The 14,897-nt window shown below is 40.2% G+C and overlaps 1 long non-coding RNA gene across 1 annotated transcript in view; it reads right to left on the bottom strand.

Annotated features, from left to right (window-relative positions):
• Window positions 1-5,775: 5,775 nt before the first annotated feature.
• The window catches only part of LOC131103126 (uncharacterized), a 72,324-nt gene continuing 63,202 nt past the window's right edge, over window positions 5,776-14,897 (bottom strand). The window contains exons 3-4 of the long non-coding RNA XR_009119562.1: window positions 13,159-13,207; window positions 5,776-7,281 (exon numbers count right to left, since the gene is read on the bottom strand). This is a non-coding gene — a long non-coding RNA (uncharacterized LOC131103126). The remainder of the gene's footprint in view (window positions 7,282-13,158; window positions 13,208-14,897) is intronic.

A 14,897-nucleotide genomic window follows, 5' to 3' on the forward strand; every position in this document is an offset into this window, starting at 1 on the left:
GTTGGAATATTTTGGTATTTTTCAAGTGTAGAAAAGGATGAAGATTTAAAAAAAAAAAAAAAAAAAAAAAAAGAAGAAAATATTTGTCATAATTTCCCCCCCAGTTTGGACGGATTCGAGGCGCGTCGGCGGGAATTCAAACCTGGTGTTCGTCGGGGCCGCTGCTGACGTGGGGAGTGTTTGAGGTGGTGTCTCAGCTGGAATTCTGAATCCAGGAGTGAAATGGGCTGTCAGGGTGATGATGTATGATGAGGGAGAGGGGGGGGGGGGGGGGGGGGGGTCGGGGAACCACCCACTGTGGACTTTTATGATGTACGCATGCGAGTGCGCAGGTTTTCTCACACATACGGAGACTGAAGTGTATGTTTTTTACGAGGCAAACGACGCAACAGCAACTTGTTGAGATGGGAGAAGCCACTTGGAATAGAGAGATGGGAAGTGACTAGCCCTGTGGTGCCCAAAGTGCGGTCCGGGGGCCAATTTGTGACCTGCAGACTTTAATAATAAAAGGTTAAATTGCAAAAAAAAGCTATAAAATTATGAGAAAACAGTCAAAATATTTATATTTATTATTGGCCTGTGGCCTATAATGACATAATTATGAAAATATAATTCAAAAGGAGTAGGAAGAAGCTAATTTTTATACTTGTCTAATAGTTCTTTCCACTTCTTTAGTATGTTGAATTTCCTGTATAGTATGTTCTTCGGGCTGCACGGTGGACGAGTGGTTAGTGTGCAGGCCTCACAGCTAGGAGACCCGAGTTCAATTCCACCCTCGGCCATCTCTGGATTTTCTCCGAGTACTCCGGTTTCCTCCCACATTTCAAAAAACATGCTAGGTTAATTAGCGACTCCAAATTGTCCATAGGTATGAATGTGAGTGTGAATGGTTGTTTGTCTATATGTGCCCTGTGATTGGCTGGCCACCAGTCCAGGGTGTACCCCGCCTCTCACTCGAAGACAGCTGGGATAGTCCTTTTGTCACCCATGGCACCCATGGCTAATTGTTTTTTTTGGCTTATAGAAAATACAATAATAAAATAAAAATAAAAATAAAAATAAAAATAAAAATAAAAATAAAAATAAAAATAAAAATAAAAATAAAAATAAAAATAAAAATAAAAATAAAAATAAAAATAAATTTAAAAAAAATAATTCTTGTTGTAAAAAAAAAGTTGCATTATGTGGAAAATTAGTTAGGGAAAACTATTACTATCATGGGGGAAAATATTACTTTAAAAAAATTGGAAAAATATTATTTGAATAATTTTTCACCTACGTGACAAAGCAAATCCATTTTTTTCTTGACATATTTTCAGCATATCTACAAATGGAAACCTTTAATTTTTCACGATGTGACCCACACCCCAGGCCTGACACAGAAGCGGCAGTCTATGACCCCGTCCCAAGGTCAAGCTCATATCATCTTTAATGACAGTAGACTTCTTGCTCGTCTCCACCTTTCCTGTTCTGTGGTGATATTTGTCTTGGGCTGCGACACCGCCCCCTCCCCTTCCTTTACCCCACCCTCCCCACCTCTCAAAACTCTCCCACACCCCCTTGCCCCAATCCCCACGCCTTGACACTGCCTCTCGGCATTGATGCTGATAATTACCGCTGAATGGATCCGCACATTCCCATGGACGTCAGCGGAGCCTTTAGCCTGCCCCCCCAACCCCCCCACCCCATCATCGTCATCCCCGGTCACCCCCTCCACATCTCAATGGGGGATTAAGAGCGGGATGGAGAGGGTGCTTGCCCAGATGGAGAGATGCTTCGCCATGCAACTGCATGATCTACGTCACCTTGATAGTCACCCCCCCTCACCCCCCTAGCAGTGACATGGGAAGTCTTTGACCTAAATTGGTCTCTCCCTGATGTTTATTTTAATATAGTTCCTCCCTCAGGCCCAAAATGCATCCCACAAAAATGCATCATCACACATTTCCACGTCATTGACATAAATAAGAAATAAATCAGTGGTCATCTTGGGCCTGTCGTCATGGTGGAAAACCAGCCCCCTCCCAAGGGAGGGTTCCTCGCCATTAACCACAGCTCCCCATTGCCGGGGCAGCACTCAGGCAGCCCCAGACAAAAATTTAATTTGTAGAATTATTATATTATATATTAGAATGCTTGCCGAAATGGTCATGGTAATGGTTTTATTTCATTTGAACATGCATCAGATGACAATTGAATGCATCCCATAATCAGTTCCCAGTTCCACATGTCCAAAAGGAGTAGGAAGAAGCAAAGCTTATTAAATCCTACCCCTCCATCTGGTACTTTTACAATCAGTACCTGTTACATTTGTTCACTTCCTGCCTTTCTAATTTTATTTTATTTTATTTTACTTTAGTAACCATTCAGTTACTGTTACATTTGTTCACATCCTGCTTTCCTAATATAATTTAAGTTATTTTTTAAATGTTTTTTATTTTTTATGTATTTATTTTTTATTTTATTTTTAGTCACGTACCGAAGTACGAGGTGATATGACCATACAATTTTTCGTCATACAATTAGTTATGAGGATTATTGGTTCAGTGATATAAATTTGTTACATTTGTTCACTTCCTGCTTTTTAATTTAATTTAATTTAATTTAATTTAATTTAATTTTATGGGTTAGGGTTTGGGCGGACGTTCAGTAATCATTCAGTAACTGTTACATTTGTTCACTTCCTGCTTTCCTAATATAGTTTAAGTTTAAAAAATTTTTTTTAAATGTTTTTTATTTTTTATTTTATTTTATTTTTGTCATGTACCGAAATACGAGGTGATATGACCATCCAATGACATAATCGGTACCATAGTAACTGTCAATATAGTGATATATACAGTGAAATGTGTCACTTTTAATAAACACTCACAATAAACACAAAAATTCACTTATCACTGTCAGGTGTGGAATCAATTAACCGTGATAAACGAGGGATTACTGTACAGATTTAGAGACGTAGGAAATAAGGTAAATCCATCACCAATTCATCACCTCTGTTGAGGAATAGCCGTGGAAAGCCTGTGGAGTGAAAAAGATTCCCACCAGAGCAGAGCAGATCCACGTCATGGTCAGCGGTTGCCTACGGAGGTAACCGATACCCAGCCCGGGTACTCAACCAAGCCCCAAAAAACGCATGTTGTCCCACACGGGCCCCAGAAAGGAGGAACCGGCACCATTAATCACATCATAACGAGAAAGAAGGACTGTAAGCCGCAGAAAGTGAGTGGCACAAGTGGTGAAGTGGTGAAGATAAAGAGAGGAGTGCGTGTGGGAAAGAGAGGTATTTTATACGGGCACGGCGTATATACAACTGTGTAATATACGTCCATAACATGACAGCTGGACGCGCTCCAGGCGAGCGGTTAGCTGTGTCATTTTTCCCCTCAGATGCGGCTCCGTTTTATTTGGAGTCGGCTTCAAGGAGGGTTTTTTTTTTTTTGGAAGCACTGAGGTTTGGCTCCGTGCTGCATGTCGAGCTCACTTCCAATTATCCCCATTAAAAACATTTCCAAGTGGATATTGCCATTTTTGTCAACGTGATACTTTCGACATTTATGTTTATTAGTCCGTGTTCATCAACACGCATCAACAATGGTAATGGTTTCATTTCATTTGAACATGCATCAGATGACAATTGAATGCATCACATAATCAGTTCACAGTTCCACATGTCCAAAAGGAGTAGGAAGAAGCAAAGCTTATTAAATCCTACCCCTCCATCTGGTACTTTTACAATCAGTAACTGTTACATTTGTTCACTTCCTGCTTTTAAAATTGTATTTTATTTTATTTTAGTAACCATTCAGTTACTGTTACATTTGTTCACATCCTGCTTTCCTAATATAATTTAAGTAAAAAAATTTTTTTTTAATGTTTTTTATGTTTGATTTTATATTTTTTTTTTGTCACGTACCGAAGTACGAGGTGATATGACAATTTTTTGTCATACAGTTATTTATGATGATTATTGGTTCAGTGATATACATTTTTAATTTAATTTAATTTAATTTAATTTAATTTAATTTAATTTAATTTAATTTAATTTAATTTAATTTAATTTAATTTGTACCTTTAAATGGCATCATTGAAGATAATGACTTGCTATGGCTGACCAAGCTAGGATACCTGTTATGTTGTCTTAGCGTTAGCATTAGCCTTCATTTATTTCACAGTTTAAAATTATCACAAATTAATTTTTAGGACGTGGTGTTTTACGACTATGTTACGCATACTCTAGTTTCACTTTGTATGAGTAGAATTATTGATAATTACTTGATTTTGAAGTTTAGTAACCAGGACAATGCTCTTGTTGTGTTAGCGTTAGCATCAGGCTAATATTACTCTTTAAGCTTGTGTGTATTTATTGTTTTGTTATTTATTAGATAAGTGGTAGAAAATGAATGAATGAATATTATAAAGCCACTAGTTTTACTCTGTTTTAGCAATTTATGCTAATTTGGGTTAGTTTAATGCGCTAGCATAGATTAGCATCTAGCTTTGTGTTTGCTAAAACGGTGAGAATATTTTTAAATTCAGGAATGGTTATCATATATATATATATAATATGGTTATAATTGTTATTGTTTAATTGTTATAAACAACTATATTGTTTTATGTTATGTTTTAATGTTTTGGTCCTAGCATTATGTTTAGTAGAAAGTTATGGCAACATGGTGTAGTAGTAGTGACACTGCACTTTACCCACAAATTGATTTGGTCTCACTCCATCATGTCCGTGATTGCTTACTTTGAAGGACAAAGGAATGTCCGCCCGAGCTCATTATGGGCTGGCGAGCTGTTTATATACTGCCAAGTACTGCCCCATTTCCTGGGCCTTGCACTGTTGTCTTGGCAACACAGCATCCAAGAACATCAGCGAGAGTGGGGTGGGTTGAGGGGGGAGGTTGGGTCGCATGATGTCATTCCATGGCATGGGGTGGGGGGGGTGGGGGGTGTAGTGGGGGGGGGGGGGTAGGGGTCCAATCAAACCCTGAGAAAATTATGTCACCTTTTGTTGAGCCGCTCCATTCAGGACTATAGAAGTTCAGTGAATTGAGCGCTGCAGAGAGGTCATATTTTTCCCCTTCAGTGTGTATGTGTGAGAGAAAAAAAAGCAAAAACGGGGGTGGGGGTGGGGGGGGGGGGTAGCAGGGAAGTGCATTGTGGTCATGCTAATGTTTGGGCGGGGGGGTAGAGATGGCATTAAGATGTCATGAGGCTCAACTTCCAAAACATTTGAGTTTTTTCACACGCCAATGACCTCGTCATCGGCAAATTTGATTGCTCGTATGAACTCTTTGGAGGATTTGTCAAAGGAATGTTGGGAACCCGAAGAAAAGCGGAAAACAAAAAGCAGCTTCCTGATCCTGAAAACCACTTAGCTATTAGTTTGAGTATACGGTATATTATGTCTTATTTCTCTTATTATGTCTACTATAATGGGGAAAAAGTAGAAGCTACAAACTATAAAAATATTTGGTTTGTAAATAAGAAATCTTACATGAGGACTTTTTTCTCTTTCCGGATGGAATCTTTCTGAATGACTTTTCCAAAAACACAGTATACATGGAAAGGAATATTCCAATCGCATGTCTACATATGCCGCTATAATAAAACAGAATAGTCAACGGGGCATGTGCAGTAAAACGTAAACATCAACATCATGTGATACTGACTTCCTCAAATTTTTTAATTTAATTTAATTTAATTTAATTTAATTTAATTTAATTTTTGAAATTTAGTTTGGATTAAAAACAAACTTTTCGCAGCAGTCCAGTGCCAATTGCTGGCCTCCATTTTTAAAACCGAAGAACGTCTCGAACTGTGTGTTACGTCATAGAAGAACGCACCCGGGATTAATTTAAACAGATAAAAAATAAAAAAAGATACAATTTCAAAGACAAAATTCAATTTTGCTAATATTTTATAATTAAACTTGGGATATGTTTTATATAGATTTATACAGACTTCGGAATAAAGTATATAAGGGACAGAAGAAGAAAAAACACAACGACAACTTTCCGTCTGAGCAGTTACAAGATACCTCAATCGGATTGGGGAAAGGAATATTCCACCCCTGTGAATCCGATTATATATTCATTCGGATTGGCACTTTCGGAATGAGGTGTATACAAAAGTTAAATTCTTTCAGTTTCAGCAAATAACCCGAATGGAATTGGAATATTTGGGTCCATGTAAACGTGGCTTTTCACTTTTCATGGTCAGGTCTATGGGAACCATGGGACGACTGTACTGGTTTAATGACATTTATGATGGTAAACTGAAAATGTAATAAAAAAAACAATATTTTTCACACTAGAACCAGTGGTGTTATTCCACATTATTTATTTACAATTATTGGTTCAGTGATATTCTTAATATATTATATTTGTTTGAGGTAAAGAAATGTAACATTAGATGTTTTTAAATACAAGCAGACAAGCAAAAAGGTCAACACATAATATGATTATTTTTAATTACAGCAAAAATTGAATACATATATAAATAAATACACAGCAATAATGTTACAAAGACAATAATAAGTGCAAAATATCATGTCTCCCAGACAACCCCAGGCCATAATTGGGAACATAAAGTTTTCTTAGTAGCTGAGTGGCATTTAAATCCACATCCTAACCTCAACATTTATGACTCCATTGAACATCAGATGACAGTTTATTCATTTTGTTTCAACTGCACTAAACCAAGGGATTGAGTTCAGATTAATTGGCAATGAAAATTCAAAGCATGTGACGTTTTTTTTTTTTTGGTCTTGACCAGTCAAAGCGGTCTAAATACTGGCTCGGATTAACTTCTGATTATTTTCCTTTTGCAGTTCCAGCGCTTGTTGATGTATCCCGGATAACACAGTAGATGTGACATGGACGGCGTTTGAGCTATGAAAAGCAGATGTCCGCACGGGAAAATATTAATCCAAGCTCAGTGTAGAATAAGTCAAACAATATGTCCATCCGTTGTGGTTAACGAAGGTACGCTTACAGCGCATTCACCCAACTCGGCTTCGCTTTTCCAGCTTCCAGACAGGACTTGACTGATCTATCTCATAATGTCCGCGAAATCGAATCCTCTGCACCGTTCCTGTTGGGTTTATGTCAAATCTTCTCTCTCTCCCCCTCGTCCAAAAGTAGCTGACGCTGGATCTTGACGGCGAAATTGTCAGTGATGTAGCACATGCTGTCTGACGTCTTGCCAGGATAAAAACATCTGCGGACGGTCGTGCACGTCGGCACAATCCAAAAACCAGGATTTAGCCTGTTCCTAGAAACATAATACACAAAACTAATGATTGAAAAATACTTCCACATACATGAACACTGAAGTTGGACGTTTTAAAGACGTACAAATTGCATCCATACGCTAATTTTAATTTATTTTTATTCATCAAGCCAAATAGATCTTATTCGATCAAACTGCATACAAATCACTGGCCCCATCGTGATGACGCAACCGGATTCCAGAAAATGAACTGAAAGCCTCCATGTTGCTTCCCATCATGAATCCTGAATTTAGTCTGTGAGGCTTTAATTCACAGCTTCTGTCCGTATTCAAGACAAAACACGAAATAATGATGGTGCGTTCATTGCGCCTGGGGAACGGCATATGGGGTGAAGTTGAACATTAATAAAACGGCGCTTGCATCCCACTGTGCTGCGTCATGATACAGCTTATCCAAAAATCCTATCATCTGCGTTTGATAGAGAATACCAGTTGACAATCAGTATCCACAATCACTATCCATCCAATGCTGTCAAGATCCTCTTAGGCAAGGCACCCAACCCTCAAGGCTTCATTTATTTTGTTCGACCTCCGAGTTTTTGGATAGTTTACCCTTGGAAGTTAGTCATGGCTGCTTCAGAGTTTTCAGAGAATTCCCTTCGGAGAGATTATAAGGGAAACCTTGAGCAAGGCTTTGAACCGTCAACTGTTCTAGGTCATAATACACTCGCTGGTTCTGATTGATTCCTCAAACGTTTCAGAAATTCAGTCTCTGGGATCAGTAAAAGTAGAATCCATCCAAGACAACCAAGTCGGGAATGGCAGGTCATCCAGAAACTCAGTGGTTCAATCCTGGCCTCTACTCATCCACTGCTGTTGTGTCCTTGGGCAAGACACTTCACCAACCTGTTGTTTGGGGTGTGAATCTCAGCACTGAGGACGATACACATCTTGTTGCACTGCCAGCGATACGATATACGATATACGAATTTTCTGGCGGTACGATGCCATACGATTCCCCGTTTTCACGATACGATACGATGCGATAATCATTTAGTTCAAATGACGTTAATTCACAGCTTCTGTCCGTATTCAATACAAAACACGAAATAATGATGGTGCGTTCATTGCACCTGGGGAACAGCATATGGGGTGAAGTTGAACATTAATAAAACGGCGCTTGCATCGGATTTTACCGATACCCACAAACGCATCGCGGTGAATCTAGATTTCACCTGTCAATTGCATCCATAACCATTGAATGAGCCGATGCACTCGCATTGCTCATCGATTAATATCGATTAATATCAATTAATATCGATTATTTTCCACACCCTTTGTGTATATGAATGGTTGCTGCTGGTGATCGGAGAATCGGTTTCCATCAGTGTACCCCATAGCAGTTTGTTAGCCTATAGTTAGCCTATCTCCTATAGCACTGGACAACATCAATGGTACAAAATATCCAGGGATAAAGTTTTGCTAATCCCTGTAGCATCTCCTAAACGGTAATGTAACATTTAGGCCGAGCAAAGTGTACCGCAGCTCAGAACCGTTGAGGGATCAGCAGTTCTTGACATGGAAACTGGTCTCTTTCCAGCAACTTCCCAACTTTCCTCATTTTCATCCCTAGTGGGGTCTTGAAGCGACTTTCCGCTCCCATAAATAATGTTTGTTTTTCAGTATCTTGAAGTTGGCACCCCCCCCGCCCCCGCAAAGTGGACGGACCGACCTCCAGATGACCTCTAAAAATTCGGAACAGTTGCTTCAGTGTTCAGAATTCAGTGCCTTGCTCAAGGTCTTCCTTAAGTGCAAGTCGAGTATGGATTAGAGTTTAATTATTGAGATATTCAAGGGGCTTGAATCCATTATTCATTCATCAGTCACAAACTGGTGATGGTAATCTACATCTGTAGCCACAGCTGCTATGGGGTACACTGATGGAAACTTCTTCAACCAGCAGCAACCATTCATATACACTAAGGGTGTGGGAAATAATCGATATTAATCAATATTAATCGATATTAATCGATGCACAATTTGAGTGCATTGACTCATTCAATGGTTATGGATGCAATTGACGGGTGAAATCTAGATTCACTGCGATGCGTTTGTGGGTATCGGTAAAATCCGATGCAAGCGCTATTTTATTAATGTTCAACTTCACCCTATATGCTGTTCCCCAGGCGCAATGAACGCACCATCATTATTTCGTGTTTTGTATTGAATATGGACAGAAGCTGTGAATTAACGTCATTTAAACTAAATGATTATCGTATCGTATCGTGAAAACGGGGAATCGTAGGCATCGTACCGGCAGAAAATTCAGCGTATCGGTAAAATATCGTATCGCTGGCAGTGCATCGAGATGTGTATCGAATCGTCCTCAGTGCTGAGATTCACACCCCGAACAACAGGTTGGTGAAGTGTCTTGCCCAAGGACACAACAGCAGTGGCTGGATGGAGGCCAGGATTGAACCACCAACTTTCCAGTTTCTGGATGACCTGCCATTCCCGACTTGGTTGTCTTGGATGGATTCTACTTTTACTGATCCCAGAGACTGAATTTCTGAAACGTTTGAGAAATCAATCAGGACCAGTGAGTGTATTGGGATCTAGAACAGTTGATGGTTCAAAGCCTTGCTCAAGGTCTCCCTTATAATCTCTCTGAAGGGAATTCTCTGAAAACTCTGAAGCAGCCATGACTGACTTCCAAGGGTAAATTATCCGAAAACTCGGGAGATCGAGCAAAATAAATAAAGCATTAAGGGTAGGGTGCCTTGCTCCAGAGGATCTTGACAGCATTGGATCTATCAAACGCAGATGATAGGATTTTTGGATAAGCTGTATCATGACCCAGCACAGTTGTGAGTTCAATGCCGTGCTTAAGAGAACCTCAGCAGTTCTTGACATGAAAACTGGTCTCTTTCCAGCAACTTCCCAATTTTCCTAATTTTCATCCCCAGTGGGGTCTTGAAGCGACTTTCCGCTCCCATAAATAATGTTTGTTTTTCAGTATCTTGAAGCAAGTCGGCACCCCCCCGAGCAAAGTGGAAGGACCGACCTCCAGATGACCTCTCAAAATTCTGAACAGTTGCTTCAGTATTCAGTGCCTTGCTCAAGGTCTCCCTTACAATCTCTCCGAAGGGAATTCTCTGAAAACTTTGAAGCAGCCGTGACTAACCTCCAAGGGTAAATTATCCGAAAACTCAGAGGTAAAAATCCAGGTCGAGCAAAATAAATGAAGCATTGGGGGTAGGGTGCCTTGCTCAAGAGGATCTCGACAGCATTGGATGGATAATAATTGTCGACTGGTATTCTCTTTCAAACGCAGACGAAATGATTTCTGGATAAGCTGTATCATGACCCAGCACAGTTGTGAGTTCAATGCCGTGCTTAAGAGAACCTCAGCAGTTCTTGACATGAAAACTGGTCTCTTTCCAGCGACTTCCGGAGGGACCGATCTCGAGCTGAACAGTTGCTTCAGTGTTCAGAATTCAGTGCCTTGCTCAAGGGCACGTTGTATTTTCCTGGTATGCATACTGGTCTGTCTTCAGCAACCAATCCCAACTTTCATGATTCAGCAGGTCTTGACTCTCGACGCCCGACACTCCAAAATGTTTGTTTATCGAAACATTAGGAGATGAGGTCATGCAAGTAGGTGGTGCCCCCCCCCCCCAAAAAAAAATGACATTATGCGAGTTCAATATTGTTGTTGTCATGGCAGTAAAGTGGCGGGAACATCCTCTCTAGCCTGGGGGGGGGACTGTGTCAGATTAGGTAGACATCCATCAACATTGCTCATCTTCTTGCCTCTACACTGTAAACCCGATGAAGTTATGCATACTCAAAGTTCTTAAAAAAGTTTTAATAACCTACTTATGTCGAGTTCATTTAACATGTTGTTCCATTTTGAGTACTTTTAACTAATATGTTTTGATTAAATTGAACTATAGCTATATTAAGTAAGATTAACTTAAAAACATAGTTTACATACAACTTAAGATACTGTAAATCCGATTGCTCAAAATAATTAATTGGTATAAGTATAGTTAACTTAAAATTTTCTTAAAAGTTCTACTTATAAATGTTGATTGCCAGTTGCATTATCTGTCTTTTCTGTTTATTTAACTTGTCATTTTTGATTAATGTGAACTTTTTGCAGATTTGTGTAACCTACTTAAAATAATTAACTAGTAGTTAATTAAAAAGTAAAAAAGTATCTACACTGTAAACCCGAATGTTCAAAGTACTTAAATAAATTAGGTTATGCATACTCAAAGTTCTTAAAAAGTTCTAATAACTTACTTATGTCGAGTTTATTTAACATGTTTTTAGTACTTTTAACTAATATGTTTTGACTAAATTGAACTATGGCTATATTAAGTAAGATTAACTTAAAAACATAAACTATGTTTTTAAGTGCATACAACTTAAGACACTGTAAATCAGAATGCTCAAAATAATTAATTAGTATAAGTATAGTTAACTTAAAATTTTCTTAAAAGTTCTACTTATAAATGTTGATTGCCACTTGCATTATCTGTCTTTTCTGTTTATTTAACTTGTAATTTTTGATTAATGTGAACTTTTTGCAGATTTGTGTAACCTACTTAAAATAATAATAATAATAATCATCATGATCATCATCATAATCATAAATAAAAATAAAAAAATAAATAAAAATACAAAATAAAAATACAAAAATAAATAATAAGTATTTATAAGTAAATAATAATATTAATAAATAATAATAATAATAATAAAATAATTCAAAGTAAAAAATTCATTAAAAAAATCAATTAAACATGAATAAATCAAACAAAGAATCAACTAAGAATAAATCCATTGCATCAGATTTGTACTATGTAGGTTACACATGCAAACCTTCATCCTATGGAAAGAGTTGAAATGAGAATAAAAACTAAAGAATGGAGAATGCATGGGAGAGAGAATGCAAAAAAGAAAGCTATTTCTCGTTTACCTCAAAATTAAAAAAAGTATATCTAATATCAACTCCAAATATTAAAGCTCTGATATACTCAAACGTTTGAGTTTATGAACTCAAAATTGACTGCCTCACTTGCGACCCTCGTGAGGAAAAAGCGGTAGAAAATGAATGAATGAATGACTTTTTTTGAGTTCTGCTAACTCATTCGGGTTTACAGTGTACTTGTGAGGAGTCACGTTCCACCAACATCTGGGATGGAGTCTAGTCCGAAGTTTGGATCGCTTCTCTGCATGGACTTTGCACCATTCCAAAGCTACTCGTCTGGTTAATTGTCTTTCAGGTTTACCTTTCAATTAACATCCGTCCTTCATCTTTCCATTCGGTTTTTCCCTTCTGTGATGCCTCAGAGTTTGGAGCAGATCCAGTTCAGATCCAGGTCTCAACCTGCCTCCCAGCCCCAGCATGCCCACGGATGCCTGGGGCCGGCCCCTATCACCCTTCCTCATCAGCCCATCTCCTGTACTTGTTTGCGGGCACGCTGCCATGCTCTCACAGGAACATGGTTCTCCTTCATTTACACACAGAGACTCACATTGAGGTCGAGCATCCACGTCTACCCTTATTGGTCTACAGTGGCCTTCATTGAGCCCGCTGGCAGCCCTGCGTAAGTCCATCATCGGGGTGCTTTGAAGGTCACCGACGCTGCGGTGGGCTATCTTGGCATATCTTCATTCAGGTTCCACTGGCAGGATGAGAGCGTTTGAAGCGATATCTCTGTGCCGCCGCATTCTTTACGGCGCTGTCATGACTTGACTTTCATAGCATCCTACTGAGACAGACTTCTGCTGCAATCTGTTTGATCAGCGAGCGCAGCATACTTGGGTCGTTGTGTCAAAGGTCAGTTTATATAAGAAGACGACATGGGATCATGCGGCATATTACACGGAAAGATTACAGATCCTAATTACCTGGGGAACTCCAAGAGATCTGGTTACCAGCGTGCTCACCTGATATCATCTGAAAAAAAAGAAAAAAAGAAAGGATGTTATTCAAAAAGTTGAGTCCAACAATGCCTCATATGTAGTGTTATGGTCACTAGGCATCAGTAATGTTATGAGACATGGCATGACCTTTCACCTTGCATGGAGACTGGCTACTAAAACAGCAGAGCCCAGCTGACATACAAAGGCTGAGAAGAACATGCCATGGCTTAGACGAATACGCCATGGCTGAGACGGACATGCCATGGCTGAGACAGACATGCCATGGCTGAGACGGACATCACAGGGCTGAGTCCGACATGCCATGGCTGAGTCCGACATGCCATGGCTGAGACGGACATGCCATGGCTGAGACGGACATGCCATGGCTGAGACGGACATGACATGGCTGAGACGGACATGCCATGGCTGAGACGGACATGCCATGGCTGAGACGGACATGCCATGGCTGAGACGGACATGCCATGGCTGAGTCCGACATGCCATGGCTGAGACGGACATGCCATGGCTGAGACGGACATCACAGGGCTGAGTCCGACATGCCATGGCTGAGTCCGACATGCCATGGCTGAGACGGACATGCCATGGCTGAGACGGACATGCCATGGCTGAGACGGACATGCCATGGCTGAGACGGACATGCCATGGCTGAGACGGACATGCCATGGCTGAGACGGACATGACATGGCTGAGACGGACATGACATGGCTGAGACGGACATGCCATGGCTGAGACGGACATGCCATGGCTGAGACGGACATGCCATGGCTGAGACGGACATGCCATGGCTGAGACGGTTGAGACGGACATGCCATGGCTGAGACTGACATGCCATGGCTGAGACGGTTGAGACGGACATGCCATGGCTTAGACAGACATGCCATGGCTTAGACAGACATGCCATGGCTGAGACCGACATGCCAACACTACATAATGCTTAGTAGGTTTGTCTCACAGTCAGTAGATATTGGTTTCGTCCAACATTCCCACAACCAACATGCCCGGTAGTCTAACTGGAGACTCTTCATTGCCCGACTGTGACTGTCTAGGATTTAGAAGTATGTAGTGTCACAAATGGATGGTCTGATGGTCTGGTAATGTAATCTTTAATTCTGGACCCTCCAGCCTTCCAACCTGTTGCTGTGTTTTTCAGCCGAATGCGGCGTTATGCTAACCACATGGCTCATACTCTCCCTGGTATCTTCACGGACCATTGCAAAAGTCCGGCGTTGATGAGTGACATACAGTAGATCACCTCAATCCTGAATGTGAAGCTAAGGTTTCAAGTCGGAGGTTGGCTGTACCTAAAATGTTGACTCGTTTGAGTCCTTTGTAGCTATGCTAAATGTGCTGCTATAAGTAAAGGTCAACAGGTACAAGTCAGTACTGGATTGAGAAGTTGCAGGTTTCTCTATGCGGACATGTTTAAGACCAAAACTATGAGTGTTGGACCAAAGTCAGCTCAGACATTCATTCATTTTGAGGCCCTTGTTTCCTTGGGAACAAATGCACGGTTTCCGAGTGGCAATAACATCGCACCAGAAACAGCGGACACAACCTCATGATCTTTTCCCATCCCTTTAAAAATACCTTCACCTGACACAGCGCCCATTTCTCTTCTATCCTCTTTCGTATCCCCCCCGCTGATCATGAGGTAAGTGAGTTATCATGTGGAACAGCAGGAGACTGGAACTGCATGTGGCTAG

Source organism: Doryrhamphus excisus, chromosome 15 (assembly GCF_030265055.1).
Source record: "Doryrhamphus excisus isolate RoL2022-K1 chromosome 15, RoL_Dexc_1.0, whole genome shotgun sequence".
NCBI lineage: Eukaryota > Metazoa > Chordata > Actinopteri > Syngnathiformes > Syngnathidae > Doryrhamphus > Doryrhamphus excisus.